The sequence below is a fragment of the Rhincodon typus genome, chromosome 40, assembly GCF_021869965.1.
Source record: "Rhincodon typus isolate 14 chromosome 40, sRhiTyp1.1, whole genome shotgun sequence".
NCBI lineage: Eukaryota > Metazoa > Chordata > Chondrichthyes > Orectolobiformes > Rhincodontidae > Rhincodon > Rhincodon typus.
Window position 1 is genome coordinate 6,053,055 of NC_063371.1, and position 18,836 is coordinate 6,071,890.

The following is an 18,836-nucleotide window of genomic DNA, read 5'->3' on the forward strand; positions in this document are numbered from 1 at the left end:
ATTTCTGTTAAGAAAACGATGCTCGCCCGTGTCTCTATTGGGCTCTCAACATTGAATTGTTCCCGTTCATATCTACTCACCTCTGCTCAGATCCATCACTGGGGGAGGGTGGGGTGGGGAAGACCCCGGGGGAGGTGGGGGATGTGCGGGGGGCAGACCCCGGATGGCGTTGACTTCCTGTTTGTATTGATCCATTGTCCACCGAAGGCCAGCTCTATGGTTTTTGAGGAGCCCTCACTCCCAGAGGTTTTGATGAGTTGAAGGTGAAGTCTTTGTGGTTATACACTGTAATGTCTGCCAATACAATCTCCTCATACTGGTGCACAGTAAGATGGTCCAACGTCAACTATCAGTTGCTTATTTGTGAAACCCCTTGCAATGTTTATGTTCAAGGTGCTATCTGAATGCCAAATGATGTGATGAAAGACAATGATTGGGGATTGACCTAGCAGTGTTGTAAAAAGGAACTCTGCTGTGATGAAGTGCGTGCTCTGCTCCTGTTGTACGGCCTTCTAGCAACGTGTCTTTTTTTAAATTCTGTGTGAAAGCTCTAATAATTCTGCTCATTTCCTCTTCTCTGCCCTTGAAGCTGTTGAGCTAAGCCTGTGGGTTCGTCTCCTGTTGCTGAGAGCAGAGTGCAAGGTGTGAGCCCTTGTGTCCATTGAGCTGACTGTAGATTGTGTGACCATCTTGGTTTACCTATGGTCCTGTGGTTTAGAGGGGAAAGTTCACTCTGCCTCCTCCTTTTGAACAATATGCAAGAAGACAGTGTCTGATAGTACCTTGTCTCCATGTACTCAGTCTCATAGTGATTGGAAGTGTGTATCCAAAGAGAGTCTGAAGCCATGATGCAAGATGACAGAAACAATTAGCCATTGCTCTGAACTAATCAATCTTGTCTTCATTTATTAGATCCTTTTTCATAGAGAGTTAGCGACAGTGGCAACACAGAATAGAGTGAGAATCCAGCAGGAGTCAGTGCTTTTTGGGACATGATAGGAGAGGGAGTGATCAGAGCTTGCTTCAGTTTGTGACCAGCAGAGACATGATGGGCTGAACAGTCTCGTTCAGGGCTGGGAACAATCCTGTTGGTATGTTTAGACCAGGTGAGGACATGGAGGAGGTTTTGTGTGCTGATGGGATAATTGTTGGAAGTGGAAGAGTGCACCGCAGCATGTTTCTCCCTGTGTGATGAGCAGGGCTGCGGAGGGCACCATGACCATATGGTACCAGAGGCTGCATGAATTGAGCTGCGTGCGTGCAGCAGTAAGAGCTGAGCAATGGGACTGACTGCTTCTGCATGAGGGCTGTCTCAGCCATTGCCGCTTCTGGTTAGTGCTGCAATCTGGATGCACACGTGTCTGGACGTTGAGTGGAGTCAGATGAGTACATCCAGTCATCCTGGACTGAATTCTTATCACGCATGTTCCAGAGGTGTCCTTGGATACTGACAGGGAGGCGTGTGTTTTACACTCTGCTGGCCACAGGCAAGCAGCCAAGCTTTGATTCGGTTGAGCTACCTGCAGTGTGATGAGGTTGATGAGAGGTGTTAAAACAAGTTTTATTCCTTCTCTCAGCATGAGCAAAAGAGTTGCTTATTGATAATGAAGCTGGTCAGGTTCTGGGGTTGGGTTTGGGGCTGGCAAAACAAAGCATCACACATGCTGGAAATCTCTAACAAAAACAGCGAGTTGTTGGAGAAACTCAGCAAGTCTCCCAGAATCTGGGGGCTGAGGCAACAGATGACATGAACGTTTTTGATTCCAGTTCTGAAGAAGGGTGACAGGACTTCAGCATAACTCTGTTTCGTTCCCTGCACAGATGCTGCCAGAGCTGTTGAGATGTACCAGCAAAATCTCTTTTGGTTTGACACAGGGAAGGCTCTGGCATTGGGTGGATGGCCACGTTCATGTTCTGTTGAAGATTTCCCTCCAATGGTCTGATGTGGGTTAAAGTGGTCAAACCCCATCCCTAGAGCTGAGTTCACCTCAGATTGCACGCTCCCATTGGTCCGACTGGTTCTGTCCAATGGAACAAAGCCCTGTCTTAATCCCAGGAAATTTTTTGCTTGGCTGTCTTTCAAACAGTACAAACACAGCCCAAATGTCAGCTTGCTGCAGTTAGCAGTTTGGAGTCTCAAGGGTTATGCTGGAAACCACAATTGCTTGCACTGGTCTCATACAATTCTGTATTGTATGAGTCGCGTATTGACCCTAAACACACTGATCCTTGCTCCTGTTCTGTCCTCTTCCAGTGCATGAGTACTCATTTGTCTGAAAGCTGTTCCTGTTACCAATCAAATGAATAATGCAGGAAATGGACTAAGCAGTTGGGTGTTAATTTTTCCAAGTCATTTCCAGGCCAATTGGTCTCTGTGGCATTTTGTGTTCACCCAGTAATGTAGCAATCAGTGATAAGATACTCAAAGGGACGGCTGAGCGGAGCAGAGTAAACCAGAGCTGATGGCAAAAGGTTGGTTTTGCATGTAATTATATAAAGCCATTGACTAGATAGGCTTCAGATGTAGAATACTGGGTACTTAAGTTGAAACCTTTCTCTCAAAACAGATTACAAAGATTACTGTGAAGTAAATATTGTGTCCTCTGGCAAACTGTTTCTACCATAAACACGAAATGAGCGCTCTCTTTCTCAATACCCTGCTTTCTAAGAGAAATGGAAGACTGTGCGTTGCTGTTTTCCTTACTCAGATTCTGAAGTCCTGAATCAATATTGAGGGCTCTCTGCTGACTGGACAGTGTGCTCGGTGAGCAGGGATGTTGATAGCTATGAATCCTTGCTTGTGACACTGCTCACTTGGGTATCTTGGAGCAAACTTGCGAGATGACCCTACACGCTTTGGTACAGTCTGCAGGAGATGGCAAGAAGGACTTGTGCTGAGCATCAGCTGGAGGTGCATTTCTCACATTAGGCTACAAATGCTTTTGTTTTAGCTGTGTTTTCTCATCTCGAGTGGATTGCTTGGCCAATTCAGAGGGTCCAGGTGACCCTCAAGCTTGTGTGTGGCCTTTTTTATAAGTCATTGCCAAGATCGGAAAGCTTATTGGTCATCATGCTCACAGCTTCCAGATAGGAAGTGATTGGCAGGTTTCTCAAGGCTGCCAGGATAGGTCTGAAGTCATTTACTGAGCAAGCAACCACTGTACTGGAGAACGCTGCCATTCCAACTGTCAATCTCATGGACACGTGGTGAGCTGGTTGAAGTTTCTTTCCCATTCTGCTCCTCTAGCGGGGTTGGTGCGTTACTTAGTCCCCAGCGTTTCACTCTCAGCATTGTGACTTGCCCCCACTCCCATTTCTTGCCCCATTCACAAGAAAATTGTGGTTTGCGGGATATGACGAGAATGAGTCCACTATCAGAAGGTAAAACTTCGTGCAGTGTGTATTGGCAGCCTGATGCTGTTGAATGGAGCATATGTGGGATTATGGGCTGCTCAGCCTTATCAAACAATGCTGTGAGCAACCATGTTATGCCTTGCATGCAGTGAAATGCTCCCTCGGTTCTACCCTGACGACAAGCCTCTGGTTTTATGGATCATTGCTCAGTAGTACCAGCTGTTGCCATGGCCTGTCTCTCAGTTCTGCTGGTAGCCTTGCCTTGGCATTTTTCTGTGCAAGGTGGGCATACCTTGTTTGATAAATATAGACAGGAGTCTGGCTTCTGAAGCACATTGGCCATGCTGAAACCCAGTTTTCTGAGGTGAAAGTCACGTGTGGTACCTGACTGCCCCACATCTGAGATGATAAACTCACACATTACCTTCTGTTACCTTTTTAACTTATTCTGAAGTGATTATGAAATTGCTATCTATGTATTTCCAGAGGGTTGCCATACTTAGCACCGCACTGTAATCTGAGAGTCCAGTCCTTAGGGGATGTGTAGTATGAGGCATTAGGGTCTGTCTGTGGTATACCAATGAAATGGTGTATGTCACAGGAAGTTACAGTCACATGATCTTGTGCCTTGCAGCCCTGTGGCAAGCTGGAGCCACAGGATAGTATTTTCTGAATAAACCACCTGTTTTCCTTTTACCTTTGTCGACTCTATAATTATTCTTCAGCAACTTTTGGAATACTGCATCCAGTTCTGGTCTCCCTGCTACAGGAAGAATGTTGTGAAACTTGAAAGGGTTCCGAAAAGATTTACAAGAATGTTGCTAGGGTTGGAGGGTTTGAGCTAAAGGGTGAGGCTGAATAGACTGGGGTTATTTTCCCTGGAGCTTCGGAGGCTGAGGGGTGACTGTATAGACGCTTACAAAATCATGAGGGTCATGGTTAGGGTAAATAGAGGAGGTCTTTTCCCAAGGGTAGAAGAGCCTCAAAACTAGAGTGCATTGGTTTCGGGTGAGAGGGGAAAGATTTGAAAGGGACATAAGGAGCAACTTTTTTATGCAGAGAGTGGTGCGTGTATGGAATGAGCTGCCAGAGGAAGTGGTGGAGGCTGGTACAATTGCAACATTTACAAGGCACCTGGATGGGTACATGAATAGAGGGACATGGGCCAAATGGAATAGGTCTGAGGAGGATATCTGGTTGGCATGGACAAGTTGGACATGAAGCATCTATTTCTGCGTTCATTGAATCCCTACAGTTTGGAAACGGGCCCTTTGGCCCAACAAGTCCACACCGACCCTCAGAGCACCCACCCAAACCCATTCACCTATAACCCGTCTAATCTATACATCCCTGAACAATACAGGCAATTTAGTACGGCCAATCCACCTAGCCTGTACATCTTTGGACTGTGGGAGGAAATCGGAGCACCTAGAGGAAACCCATGCAGACACAGGGAGAATGTGCAAACTCCACACAGACAGTCGCCCGAGGGTGGAATCGAACCCAGGTCCCTGGTGCTGTGAGGCAGCAGTGCTAACCACTGTGCCACCATGCCACGTTGTACAACTCTTGTCACTCTGACGAGAACTCAATGAGATCCGGGAATAATGTTACATTGTAAACTAACATCAGATTGTACTGTCCCATATGGAGAGATCTGGAACTACGTACTGGCTGTCTGAAGAAGGGTCTTGACCCAAAATATCAACGTTCCTGTTTCTCTGATGTTGCCTGGCCGGCTGGTGTTCATCCAGCTCCACACTGTGTTATCTATTGTCAGAAGATGTGGTTGTTTTGAGTGTTTTTAGAATCACGACCTGGATAACTGTACACATGTGGACTTGGCTTGCTATGTATTATCAACGATTCTTTTGATGACTGAAGCAAAATTTTAAAAACTGTTAAGGGTGCAAGCGTTTGTTTTCTGCATGATCCCCCTTCACAGTTTGCTGACCCAGTGTCGCACTTTGTCCTCCCAGCCGATTTGAAAATTCAACGCATTTGCATTCACTCAGCTCCATGTTGGCACCAGGTGAGGTGTGTGGCAGGTGAGAGATCTGCAGCAAAAAAAAGGCTGCTTCCCTTCAACTCTGGAAGATCCTGCCCTTTTTCTCCCCGACCGTCTTCACTCAGAAGTAATGCAGTGGTTTTCTGCAGTTTTTTGAAACCCTCTAGGGTTCAGATTTCCACTGCTGGTGGATCCCTTGGCCGTGACATGAAAGCAGCCGTCCCCAGCAACAACAACACACACAGTGCAGCGTGAGCGACAGCTTTCCATTGTTGGTCAATGCTTTGCTCAGTCTCCCATCTAAATCAGGTGTAACCCAAACCAGAGCCTGACATTATCGTCCAGTGAAAATGCACATGCGTTTGTGTGTCTTGTCCCTCTTTCATCATTTGAAGTTTACGTGAACTCTGTGCTGATGAGGGCGAGTTCAAAACTAATCAGTGATTCCATGTCCAGCAATTCGGGGAGGGGGGCCTTGAGCTGGTTTCAAAAGAAGGGCTCACCCGTTTCAGATGGAGATGAGGAGCAATCTCTTCTGTTGGCGTTGGGGTTTTGTTGGAGTTGTCCAGATTAGAGAACAGCAGAGGCTGGCTCATTGACAGTGCAATTAGGCAGATTCTTGCTCCATGTCGGGAGTTGAGGGCTACAGGGCAACAGGCAGCAAGGTGGGGCCGCGCTGATATGAAAGAGCTGATTCACTCCCCTATTTCTGAAAACCTTATTAAGTGGCACGTGTTGGGGGAAATCAGATGGGGTTGTGAAAGCAGACTGAACTTTGGAGAAGGGAATTGGATCCGCCTGTGAGAGGGAAACACAGTCCCAGGCTACAGCTGAGTAAAACTAAACAAGGAAAGTGGACCAATTGTACAGCTTTGAAAGGGCTAGTACAACGAGATGGTGTGAATGGTCTCCCTCTATTTTCAAGATGCACATTCTGAAGCCAAATGTATGCATTGGTCTTGCAAGCCAGATATGAGATTCCCTGCACACGTGATCTTTTTGGAGAATATCCTCCGTTGAGGAGCTGGGAATGAAGAAGTCATGTCATGTTCACAGGATGCACCTCTCCTCAATGCAGTGCCCCTTTTGAAAGGGATTGTGAAGCACATGTGGAGTCAAGGGAGGGGTTCACTTGTGGAATGAAGCACGAGCTATCATTGAGCCCCAGTGAAGGCCTGGCTCACAGGGAGAATTCAGTTCGCTGTTCCACAAAGACTCATCTACATTGCCTGGCGCGACTGCTTCCAAAGCAATATCTGTTGCTCAAGGACTGGCGCCAGGTTGCCAAGGCGCCTCTGATATCGCGTTCTCTCAGGAAGGTGGATACACTCGAGAACAGGAGCTCCCCTGAGCCAGCTGGACTTTACTGGAACCCAGTGCCGTAAAACCATCGTTGCCTTGGGCCGTCACTCTGAAGTGTTAACTCTTGCTCGCTCATTTAAGAGCTAAACTCTCATCTGCTGGGACGTTGACACTCACCACTGTTGGATTTTTTTCTGTGATCTGCTGAAACAAGCGGTCACTGTCAATCCAAAGACTATCGGGCTACAGCATGGAAAATGCCTGTTTCTGGCCATGCCATGTTGGGCCCATACTAAGTGGTGTTTTGAAGAATGAGGGTTGATCTTGTTGAAATCTATATGATGTTGAAGGGGTTTGGCAGGAGAGACAGCCCACATGTTGGCTAAGATTCTTCAAAACACAGGGATGTAGGTAATGGAGTCTATTGATTTTGGGCTGAGAGTAACAGGAGCTCCTTCAAAGAGTTGTAAATCTTTTGGAATTCTCTGCTTTCCCCCAGAGATTTTGGGGGCACAGCACCGAAACTAAACACCCCCACCCCCGGGGGAAAGGTGCATTTCACTGCAAATGATCACAGGCTTCCCCTCCCCCAGGGATTGCCGCAGTGGTGGGGGGCGACAGGATCTGGTCGGGAAAGTGGGAAGCTCTCACCCGGATCAGTACGTTGTGGGGAAAGTCAGGCGGGGGAGAAGGCACTCTGATCTTCAGATGACCTGACGGGGAAATGCTCAATTCTGACACTGGGTGCCTGATTTTGTGGAAGGAATGTAAGACTCGTGTTTGCATGGCTGTGTTCCCAATCTCATCCCAAAACACTTGACGGCTCTTGATGGACCTTTTGAAAAGTAGTTGCCCACAAATGCTTGACACTGTTATCATTGCCAGCTGGTATCTCTCTTTCTTCTAAGTTGTTGGTTGCGGAATGAATGTTTGCCAAGTGGAATGTTTTACTGTAGAGGGCAGGTCGGGCCTTGTTTCAGTGGCCTCCTCTGAAAGGCAGCACTGAAGTGTTCGCCTGGATGTTTGGGATTTGAGTTGTCGGTTCTGGGACATGAGGAGGTGAGAGTGCTGAGGCCCAGGCACAAGCTGCTGTTGCATTCCCTGGCATGTCCTTGGGGCACTTGATTCACAAGGGGCAGTTTCTCATGCCTGTTTCCATCACACAACTGATTTCACAGCCAAGACAGGTTCACCCTCAAACCCCGAAGCCCCTGACGTGACCTTCAGAAAACAAAGACCTGCCTTTTCAGTTCTTCTTTTTGGTTTGATTGGTTTTGTTTCTTGAAAGCTTTGCGGAATCTTGACCCTGTCCCTGTCTTTTGTTAACCAAGTCGTAGACATTGGAACCATTAGAATCCCTACAGTGTGGAAATAGGCCATTTGGCCCATCTAGTCCAACTCCAACCTTCCGAAGGGCATCAAATCCAGACCCACCCCATTACCCTATTCCAGTAACCCTGCTTTTGCCATGGCTAATCCATCTAGCCTGCACATCCCTGGACACTATGGACAATTTAGCATGGCCAATCCACATAACGTGCATGTTTTTGGACTGTGGGAGGAAACTGGAGCACCTGGAGGAAACCCACGCCGACAGGGGAAAAATGTGCAAACTCTACACAGACAGTCGTCCGAGGGTGGAATCAAACCCAGGATCCTGTTGCTGCGAGGCAGCAGTGCTAACCACTGAGGCAACATGCTGCCCTGAGTCTTTTGGTCACAGGTTCTGCTTTGTGAGTGCCACTGAGTGTTGTATGTATTTCAGTGAACCCTTTCATTGTCTGGGTGAGCAGTGCTGAACATGGTAAGCCTGTTTGTCTTACCTGCCAGCCTGCACACGTTAGCTTTAAATGCTTGAACATTCTTTGCGAAATCCTCGGCTTTTGAAGTATGTAATGAGCTGCTTGTGAGTCTTCAGGAACACTGCTGTCTCGCCGAATGGAATTTGTAGGCAGTTTGCAGATGCCGTGCTTAAAATGGCATGTTCGCCCCCAGACTGCAGTGCCTTAATATCTGTTTTTAGTTTCCTCCCTGCCCCCAGGATTATTCTGTGTAATGCACATGAATGTATTGATGTTGTCAGATCTGAGCGCCACTTTCCCCAGCACTTTGTAGGGCTGCCAGGATAAGCAGAGATCTGACAGCTGTGGGAGCACACGGCCCCACACAGTGCCTGTGAAAGTCAGTCCTCCTCATGCATGGGAGGATTAGCAGCAATGATAATACCGCTGAGGAAGGGTAGTAGGCAGGGGATGGGGGGGTGCACTGGCAGACAGCTACAGTGGCAATGCTTGCTCTTGCCCCATTCTAAAACACAGATGAGAGAGAAACGCCCATCCATGGCTCAGTTAGTTGGGAACGGAATACTGAGTTCACTAGCAAACCACTAACACAATGAGCTGGTCTAATCTCGGAGGTGGCAGGAGCAAAGTCTCGTTTCAAAACAGAGCTGGACAACCTCTTTTTTTTTGAGGGGTACAAGAAAGTGGAGGGTCCTGTGGGCTCTGTCAACAAGCCAGCATGGGCTTGATGGGCTGAACAGCCTTCCCCCCCACCCACCCCCACCCCCTCCTGCACTGAATCATTCCATGTGTTGACGTGAAGCATTGGCCTCTGGAAGCCTGGGTTAGGTCGGTGGGGCTGGGCTGGGGGACGTGTTGAACTCACGCCAGTGTAAGCCCCCACTTATCCTGTGTATTCGCTGCATTGTGATGAGCAACATCTCGAGAGTCGGGATTGGAATGGAATGACACCAGGGAAAAATTCCATCAGAGAAAATGAAATAGAACTGATCTCACCGTCGTTACACCCCACAGTAGAAAGCAGCCAAATGAGGTTTCTGATTAGCATATTTCGCTGCAGGACCGGTCCCAGCGGTCAGCCCATGAGCATGTGTGCTTGCCTGCCCGAGAAGAGACAATTGGGCAACCTGGATGTTGTGTGTTCAACGTGCAATGGTGGGGGGAGAAAGGTTTTCCGAGCAGCCAGTGGTTTAGGATCTGGAATGTGCTGCCTGAGAGTGTGCACCTTTGGAATGGGGTTGGGGTCATGACCAGAAGGGAAATGGGAAGGACCGTGGGGCAAGATTGGCTGGCTGAGACTGACCAGATTACCGTGTCAGAGAGTTAGTGCAGGCTGAATGGTCGTTTTTGTTCAGTGCTGTATTTATTTGATGATTCTGTGTGAAATGGACAATTTTCTGTTTCCCATTTTACGTCATTTGAGTACAAGTCCGAATTACTGCACATGGAGTGAATGCATTTGAGGCTCTCCATAATAAACAGCACACTGGGGGGATGAGCAATGCACAGGGTGACCAGGCAAGTGATTTGGGGCTCAATGAGTAGTTGCTTGTGGACTAGTTTCCTGTTGCTGCACAGTCTGTGCTGTGTGAAAAGCTGCTGCATGTGGAGTGCCACATCTACTAAACTCGCTGAACTGAAGTCTGTCCCAAAATTGCTGCCAGGAGTTCCATTTTAGTTTGTGGTCAATTATAAATAACCTGCTGCACAGTCAAGTTTTGATATCTCAAGTAGGTTTCCCGTGTGCTGAGGAGAAACGTGTTTCCTGTTTTCAATAGTATCTCACCGGCCCAAGGATTCTGTTGTGTTGTCAGTCATTTTGTGCTTGTGCTGTTTTGGAAGCCAATTGTACAAAAGTATGAAAAAAACCACATTGTCTTTTCTGTGCACATTGCAAACATCAACTGAGGTACTATTCATTTGTGGGCTTTGGTGTGATGGAGAATTGCATTTGTATAACATCAGTCACATCCTAGGAACATTGTAGGATGCTTGATAACCCAATAGCTCGTCTTGAAATGCAGTCACAGTTTCTTTTTGAGATTTGCCAATTGGAGAAAGTGGGGGCTGAGCAAAAGGTTTTCTTCCTTGGTTGAGGAATAAATCATGAACCAGACAGAAGGATTCCCCTGCTCTTCTTTGAATGTTGGGGCGTTTTTGTGTCTGTCTCGAGAGGTGCACCGTGTCAGTGTGGGTGATAAGCTGGAGTCTGGGACGTGAGCCCACAACCTCCTGCCTGTGAGGTGAGAATGTTATCGGAAATGTGAAGATCATTAAGCTGCTTGGCTCGAGGAGAGAAGAATTCTGAAAGACGGATTGTGGATGGAACCTGAGGAAAAGTTGCCTTTGGATATAGAGCTGTGTTAATTACAGCCTGAGTGTCTCTAGCTGAGCAGCACAAAGACAGACTTCCTGAATTGATTGGTATGCAGGGGCGATGCATGTTTACACATGCTTGAAAATGCAGGCAGGTCCTCTCCTTGGGAATGCTGGAGCGCAGCTAGACAAATGGACAAAAGTACATTGAGATAAAATAGCTATAAAGTTAATAAAGTGAAATCAAGTTTTTGCCTTCCTGTGGCAGCTTTCTTGTTGATCCAACTTGGCTTTCAATTGTAGGGAAGTATGTAAAGCAGTGTTTGCCCATCAGGCGCAAAAATTGGTGGGACGTGATACGCAATGTCTTGTTACTGGGTTTGTAGACGCTGGCAGGATTATTTTGCTGACAATCCCATACTCTGCTGTTTTTCTTCTTGGCTGTCTTTCTGGTGAACTTGCTTCTTGAGATTGTCAGTTCTTGATGCGTGCGAGAAGCTGTCTGGCTGTGAACCTTCATGTGGTTTGAGAGGTGGATCAGCGACCGTGATTCCACATGCATGGCTCATTGTGATTTGTGATGGGTACAAGGATACAACCCAACATGGAATGCCTTTTTGCCTGCTGCAGACTGTATTCAGAAATTCCTGAGCAACATAAAAAAAATCATAAAACTGGATTACACCGTTCAGTCGCTATAGTCTGCTCAAGTATTCACTAAGATTCTGGCTGATCTGATGTCTCTTTTGCCCTCTTGCTTATCAAGAATCTATCTTCCTCTGCTTTCAAAATGTTCAACTTCTACAAAGCGCGTTTCAAAAATACACAACCCTCTGAGAGACAACATTTGGCGTTATAGTTCTAGGCTCTCCCCCAAAAGGAAACATCTTTTCTAATGTCTCCCTGTCAAGACCTGCAGGGTATTAAGTTGTTCAATCTAATTACCTTTTCATATTCTAAAGTCCAATAGTAATGAGCTTATCCTGTCAAACCTTTGCTCATCAGGGTATCTACCTATTTCACGGACTCACCTCATAACGTTTCTCTGAAATGCTTGCACAGCATTTGCATCCTTCCTGAATGGAAATGATCATAGTTTAACCATTATCCTATGCTAACCTCCCTAATGTTGTATTTCCCTCGCAATACAGATCACAAGTAGGAGCGCAGGCTCATAAAGCTACAGCCTCGGCAAGCGACAAAGAAAAGAACGAAATTGACAAGTAGAGAAATTCAATCTGGAGTCCTGTATATAGTCTGGTTTGCAGCATTATTAAAAAGATGTTGTGGCACTTGTGAAAGTGTACAAATTCAAAATATTGTACACCATGTGCAAGGTGATGCCATTCAGCCAAAGGCAGGGGGTGGTGGACAGCCTCATGGAGATCTTGAAATGCTGAAAAGTTTGCCAAGAGGAGATGCAGAGAAAGTGGCAGAATTTTCTTGGTTAAGAAAGTGTTCTCAAGGGCTAAGCTGATCCCTGGTATAGTTCCACCAGCAACTCGCATTTTGAGAGCTCCTTTGTGATGTTGGCTGAGGAGTATCACAGGAATGCCATCGAAAACACACACCAAACTGGAGAAAGAGTTACCAAGAGGGATGGCCAACAGCTCAGTTTCAAGTCTGATCTTGAAGGAATTGAGGGAGGTGTGAAAGTGGAGAGATTTGGGGAGAGAATTGGAAAGGACCCTGGCATATGCTCAATTCAGAGCCATCTTGTTAATCGAATGGCATGCGAAATTATAAATATAACCTGACCCAGTCTAGCCCTCAGACCATACTGACTGTTTTGGCAACCTGGCTAATCCCACCCTAATCTTGGTGGGGGCTTGTTGTACATCAGCTCTGTATCCTGTAGCGCAAGTGGTGACCACTGCAGATGGCTGTAAAGTGCTTTGAGATGTCTTCACTGAGTGCAGTCAGAACACTCATCTTCCTTTCTCGTATCAAATGGCTTCTATTGAAACTGATAAGCTGCCTACTGCTGAATGAAGGGTTTGTGTTCCCAGTTTCCCCAGTGGCTATCACAACAATGAGTGCATTGGCCTGACCTGCATTAGATCAAGCCCCTCTGAGTATAGCCAATTGATGAGGCTGTTGGCTCATACATCACTTCATGGGGGAAATGCTTCCGTTTCCCCTAGTGTTTTGTGGTCTTCAAACCAGAATGAAGCAAGTGCTCCTTGTTATGTCTGAGAGTCCCATCTGCTGGCGATGACAAATTGATGTCTAACATAATGCATATGTGTCTGACACTGAAAAGGGATTACTGGTTGGAATCAGAGAGGCTTTGCAAGCTGTCAGCAGCTGAAGACCAGGCAGGTGAAGTGTTCTCCATGTGCAGCAGGCCATTTTCCAGTTGCTTGCACTTGGCAGCAGCCTGGGGTGGTGGGTGCGCACGGATGGAGGGGACCAGGTTGCTGCCCCCACTTCCACCAGCAGCTGCCAGAACTCGACCCGGATTCTGCAATCTGATGTGACTCCAGTCAAGAACCTGATGAGAATGTGGCACATTGTGCCATTGTAAACTGTGCTGCCAGGCAATTGTTCATTGATGTTCACGTCTGATTGCTGCAGCACCAAGGAAGAGCAAGAGTGCGGTTCGAGGCCATTCACAAGGAGTGGCGGATCCATCGAGATGTCAACTTTCACATCAGCTCCAGTGGGATGTACCCACCTCAGTGTTGCCTGCCTTCAGGCTGATAGCTTTCTGTGTGGGTCTGTGATTTTGTCCATCCTTGCTAAGGTCCCTCACTTCACTGAGGTGCAACAAAGTTGGATCGGTTTGTCTTCATTTCTTTGAAAGGATCGTGGAGTTGTCCTTCTCTGCAGTTCCAATGAAAGCTCAGGTTTCTGGGATAAGATGGCACAGAGATGTCTTCTCAATCTATTCCGTTCAGTGCTGGGAAAGCTCAGCACTACTCCTGCACAGACTTTCATGTGGCATTTTAAGGGACTATTGACTTTGCTTCCCATCTTTGTATTTATTTCTGATTCTGGGTTCTAGCACAGAGCCAATTATATTTGCTGCCCCATTGACGGTGATTCTTTCAGCTTCCTGGGTCCTAAAATCTTGAAATTCCTTCCCCAAGTGATCTTGCCTCCTTTTGAAAGTGCACCTTTAGAATGTAACCTTTTGATGAAGCCTCTGGTCACCTGTCCCTCCCTGCCCTCCTGCACATTTTGGCCAAAAATGGCTCTGGGAGAAATGCCTCAGGCCATTTTCCTCCATCTGAGGTTGTGTATGGATCTAGGTTGTTGTGATGAAGCCAAGACACTGTCAGGTCTTGGTGAGAAAACTTGCCCATTTCTTCCATGAAGGGATTTCTGGAGTTTGAATGGCCAAGCCTTCAGGTCTTGGCATGGTGGCATGCCAGGGTGTGTAGTATGAGCTCTGGCCTCTGTTCACCTGGCAACCACATTCCCTGCCCAGTCTGTTGAGCTGTGTGGGTACGGGTGGCTGTTTGTGAACGTGTGGGCTGCGTGTGCCTAACAGCTGGGGTTGTGTGTGACGGTATGATGAGCAGGCCCAAGGTGTGCTCAGTGAAGGAGAGCAGACAGACAGCTGGGACCGGGCACCCAAGTTGGAACAGCATGTCGGGTTACACAGATATGGTAGGGGGTTTGCTCTGGGTGGAATGCTCCTCAGCGGGTCAGTGTGGACTTGGGCCGAATGGCCTGTTCCCACACTGTAAGGCTTCAGTGACTGTATGTACCGTCCAGCTGCCCAGTGCTACAGCAGGAGAAAATGCAAAGTGGGACAAAGGGCTGAGACTTTTAGAATTGGTTTATGTTCTATCTCATTGTAAATAGAACAAGGTCACAACAATGCTGGGAATATTTTGAGCACGAACACTTCCCTGCAGACACACCAATACTTTGAGCGTCAGATTGACTCCCTTAGAAACTCCTTTGCTCCGGTGAGAACTTTGTGAGTTCAAATCTCATCCTGCGATGAGACCCAGTGACACAGCGGTGAGTGAATGCTGCACTGCAGGAGACACTCAGTGCACCGAGGGCTCGCGTGTATCAGCTGGATGAGCACAGGTTATCTCCAGTCCCTGCAGCCCAGTCATCACGAGAGAGAATAGGCGATCACGTTACTGCACTGAAACTGGCTGCTGTGTTTCTGATACCATGGGAGCAATAATACTCCAAACAATGCCTCATTCAACATGAGTGCAAGTGGTTTGTGTGAAATCAGTAAATTTTTAATGCGTAACGTAACGTAGCAGCAGTGACTATAGAACTATGGGCAGCATGGACCACTGTGTGAATAGCTTGTACAGTGCTGTGACCTGGGGACAAATGGAATAAGCCAGCAGTGACGTTAACCGAAGTTGGTTTTGGTGCGTGTTGACACAGACTGCGAAGTCATAGTTGGAGAGCAGGTGCCTGCAGGAGCTCGCGATGTACCTTCACATGGTGAAGTGAGAGATCTCATGGAGGGGATAATCTGTGGATCCATGAGTGTGATTGTACTGTTAATACGTCAATCCGAAGCTTGTTGTTCAAATCTACTTTCTATTGCCGACTCCTTTCAGAGACAAAGGACAGCGTTGCTTTCTGATGGAGCTGTCTGTACGGTGAATTGTGAGTGATAAGTGGGCAAGTGGACCTGATTGATTTTGTGTGTGTCATGAGCTGAATATCAAGGCAGTAGAAGGTTGCAGTGTTGAAACGAGGGGTACTGAGAACTGAAAACCCCAGCTTGAATAGACCTTGCCTTGAAGAACAAAGCCAGAAGACCATTTCAATCCCATTAAAAGCCACCTTCAGAGCTGTTGAGGCAGATGCCACTTAGTGGGTGGGGTTTGCCCAAAAGTACTTGTCCTCTCTGAAAATGTCCCTTTTTTTGGGCATTGTGACACAGTGGTGGACCTTGTCTGCAACCTCCTTTATTCACTAGCACTTTATGTACAAGGCATCGTGGGGCTTAGGGCTGACAGTGATCATCCGAGTGCGGGGTGTGGTGGGAGAAGAGGGACAAAAATGACGAATGGCTCTGAGCTGATTGTGTGATGTAGAAGAATGAGAGGAGACTGTAGTTCTGAGTGTAAGCTAGGAACATTTTTTTGCTGAGGCAGAGTGGGCTGTATGGGGGATCTCCGGCCGGGCCTGCTGCTGAGGGAGCAGTGTTAGGTTTATAAGACGTAGCCTCTGGTTGTGGAAGGCCGCCGTGTTTCCAGTGGTGCTGTTAAAAGACAGCCACCTCCCCTGTACTGTCGTGGGCAGGTTCTGTTTCACAACTTGGTTGCATGCTGCATATTTCTCACCATGACTAAACATGCTTCTGGCAACTGGTGAGAGTTCACTCAACACTGGGAATCCCACCTTTGTTTCATTATAATGGTCACGATGCAAACAACTTGAGACAAAGCACATGAACTGAGGCAGTCAAGTGGAGAGCAGTCGTGGTGTTGGTCTGAGGGACCTTGAACTCTGACCCGGATGGAGGATGACCAAGTGGGAGCACTGCTCAAGGTCAACCCATACCTCGGAACCAGTGTGCAGCCAAGAGGGAGAACCCTCGGAGAGAGCGGAGGCACGACCAAATCCAATGGAATTCAGGGACAATTTCATTCATGTTCCCAGGACATGGATCAGTGCAAACAGAGTTGACCGACAACTACAATTTCACCTGGCTGCAGTGTCTCGGGCTGAGAGGCACAGTCTGAAAATGAGAGCCGGAACTTCTCCACAGATTGAGTTGGCCACATTGCTGCACCCAAAGTATTGTAACGGTTTGGAACTCAATTCCACAGAGCAATTTATTCAAGAGTGTTGCTTTCATTATAATTGGTAAATGCTATTTGTTCTAAGCTGTTGCTAAACAGACTGCCATTATTTTGATTCCCAGCTGCCTGATGGATAGTGGTAAGTGTTCTCCCTGAATTCCAGGCCAGCCACAGCTGGGATCATTCCTCCTAAGTTTCCAAAGCTCAAGGAAGCAGGCTGTTGTCAGTCGCTCAGCTTTCACGGGCCGTGTGCTGCCTCCATGTCTGTCCTACATACTAATATCAGGACGCGCTGACCCCACTCAGTGCACTGTTGTACCCAAGAACTCTGTGACAGTGTGAAACCGGAAATCTTTGTTTACCAAACACAGGCAGTCCTTGCAACAATGTGACAATTCCAGGATGAGGCACCTCCAGGAAAGGACAGCGATGCTTCGCGCTCTGATCATGATGCTATGATAGTGTTAGAAGTGGAGGCTGTGTTCTATTGAGATACAACACTGTGAATGTTCCTCAGCTGATACAACCAACAGTCATTTTTACATGTGACATCAATCATGGCAATAGGATAATATGAAAGTTGCTCTCAATTTGTTATGACATACCCTTCCTATCTCCTTTGTTAATGGTGTGTACTGGTTGTGTGAACATCTCGAAAGCCATAATCTGACTGAAGCTTTCGATCTTGCCCTAGACTGAAAAAGTGGTCTGTTTTCAGTTACCCAGAGAGGCTTGCAATGAGGAAAAAGAACAAAGCTGGAATAATTGCAGTCAGCAGGTCAGACAGCATCTGAACAGACCAACGCACAGGCAGTGTTAAAAATGGTTAACCTTGCTGAGTTTGAAGTGAGCTTTGAGACATTGCATTGCCATTTCTCTCTCACCCCTTTAACTTGGGATTCTCTCCCATTTGTTCCCACCTGGATATGAGGAAGGAGCCTTCCCAAACTTGCAAATGGATGCATGAAGGTGTGGAACAGAAGCTGCATGAGGCAGAGCTTCCTGAGCAGTGTTGACATGTGCCCTGAAATGGCAGCGCTGTTCTCTGTAATGTTCCTGTCGGTGCTCGTGTCTGGACGTCTGGGGAAGAAAAGCTGATTGGTTCATCTTCAGAAATCTGAACAGAGAGCGTTGACATCTCATTCTTCATGAAAAGTCATTGAAGCATTAATCAGGCAGAACAGGAAATCGGGCTGAGTTCATTTACTGTGACACAAGCCATTTCTCATCATTTGGCTGAGTGACACGTTCAGGAATTTGTACATTGATTATGTGAGAGGGAAAAATCTTGGGGCGTGTGTGTGTATAGCTGAGAGCTGAACATGATAAGCACTTGAAGTGCCGACGATGAAAGTTCGAATGTAACTGTAAAGATTTTATTATGATTTGAGGAGGCCTCTGCTCTGCCCAAAGTGAGAGAGGGTTGGGGTTGGGGAAAGGTCAGTGGTGTGGGGGGAGATGAGGGAGGTCACATGCTGGACAGACACTTGAAATTGGTGTGTCAGGTAAACTGACATGGTAATCCAGACTTGGGGTGGAAGGACGACAGCTTGGACACTGAAGAGTCAGTAAATGTACATGTGTGTAACACATGGGCCTGTATTGTGAAGAAGTTGGTTTTAAAGGATGTCACCATTGCTACATTGGGGTGAGTCAGCACTTTGGATTGTCTAACACTGCCTGAGTGTGGTGGTGCTGTTGGCTTGCCAAGGTCAAAGCTCCAGATGGTGTTTCTCGGTCACGTCTGGGAAAAACAACTCTCTGGGCAGCATCTCGTTGAAATACAGGGAGGGAGTGGAGCCCCAGGCGATGTGTGGTATAAGGTTTGTGACCATGTACCAGAACATGACATGATCTGCAGACTGACTACTTATTATCTGTCCCGGATCCCAGTGTCACCTCAGGATTGGAAGGTCTTTGATGTGCGTGATTCTCACAGCGTGGCAGGACCAGGAGAAATGCAGTGAACACAAAAATTGGCTTCACCAAGGCCAGCTTCCTGCCAGAGCTGCTCAATTTCCTGTCCTCCTTCCAAGACACCATGATGGGTTCAAGGTCAGTTAGGGAAAGAGGAGGCAATGTCAGAATCCTTTGAGATCTGTAGTGGGGTCAAACAGGGCTGTGTTCTCACAAGGGCTCTCTTCCTTTTGGCTTTTTTCAATTTGTTGCTGTCATGTGCCTTCAGCTCAGCTGCAAATGAAGACTGACACAAACTATTTGACTTTGTTCACCTGAGATCTCAGACAAAGGTATGCCAAGTGCTCGTCAGAAAGTTGCTTGATGTTGATGATATTGTGTTGAGGTTGGTTGGCTCGC

General features: G+C 47.2%; 1 protein-coding gene across 1 annotated transcript in view; it reads left to right on the forward strand.

The window, feature by feature from the left end:
• Positions 1 to 18,836, forward strand: part of LOC109925871 (fibroblast growth factor receptor 1-like) — a 111,810-nt gene that overhangs the window by 992 nt on the left and 91,982 nt on the right. The gene's annotated exons all lie outside the window — the stretch shown is intronic.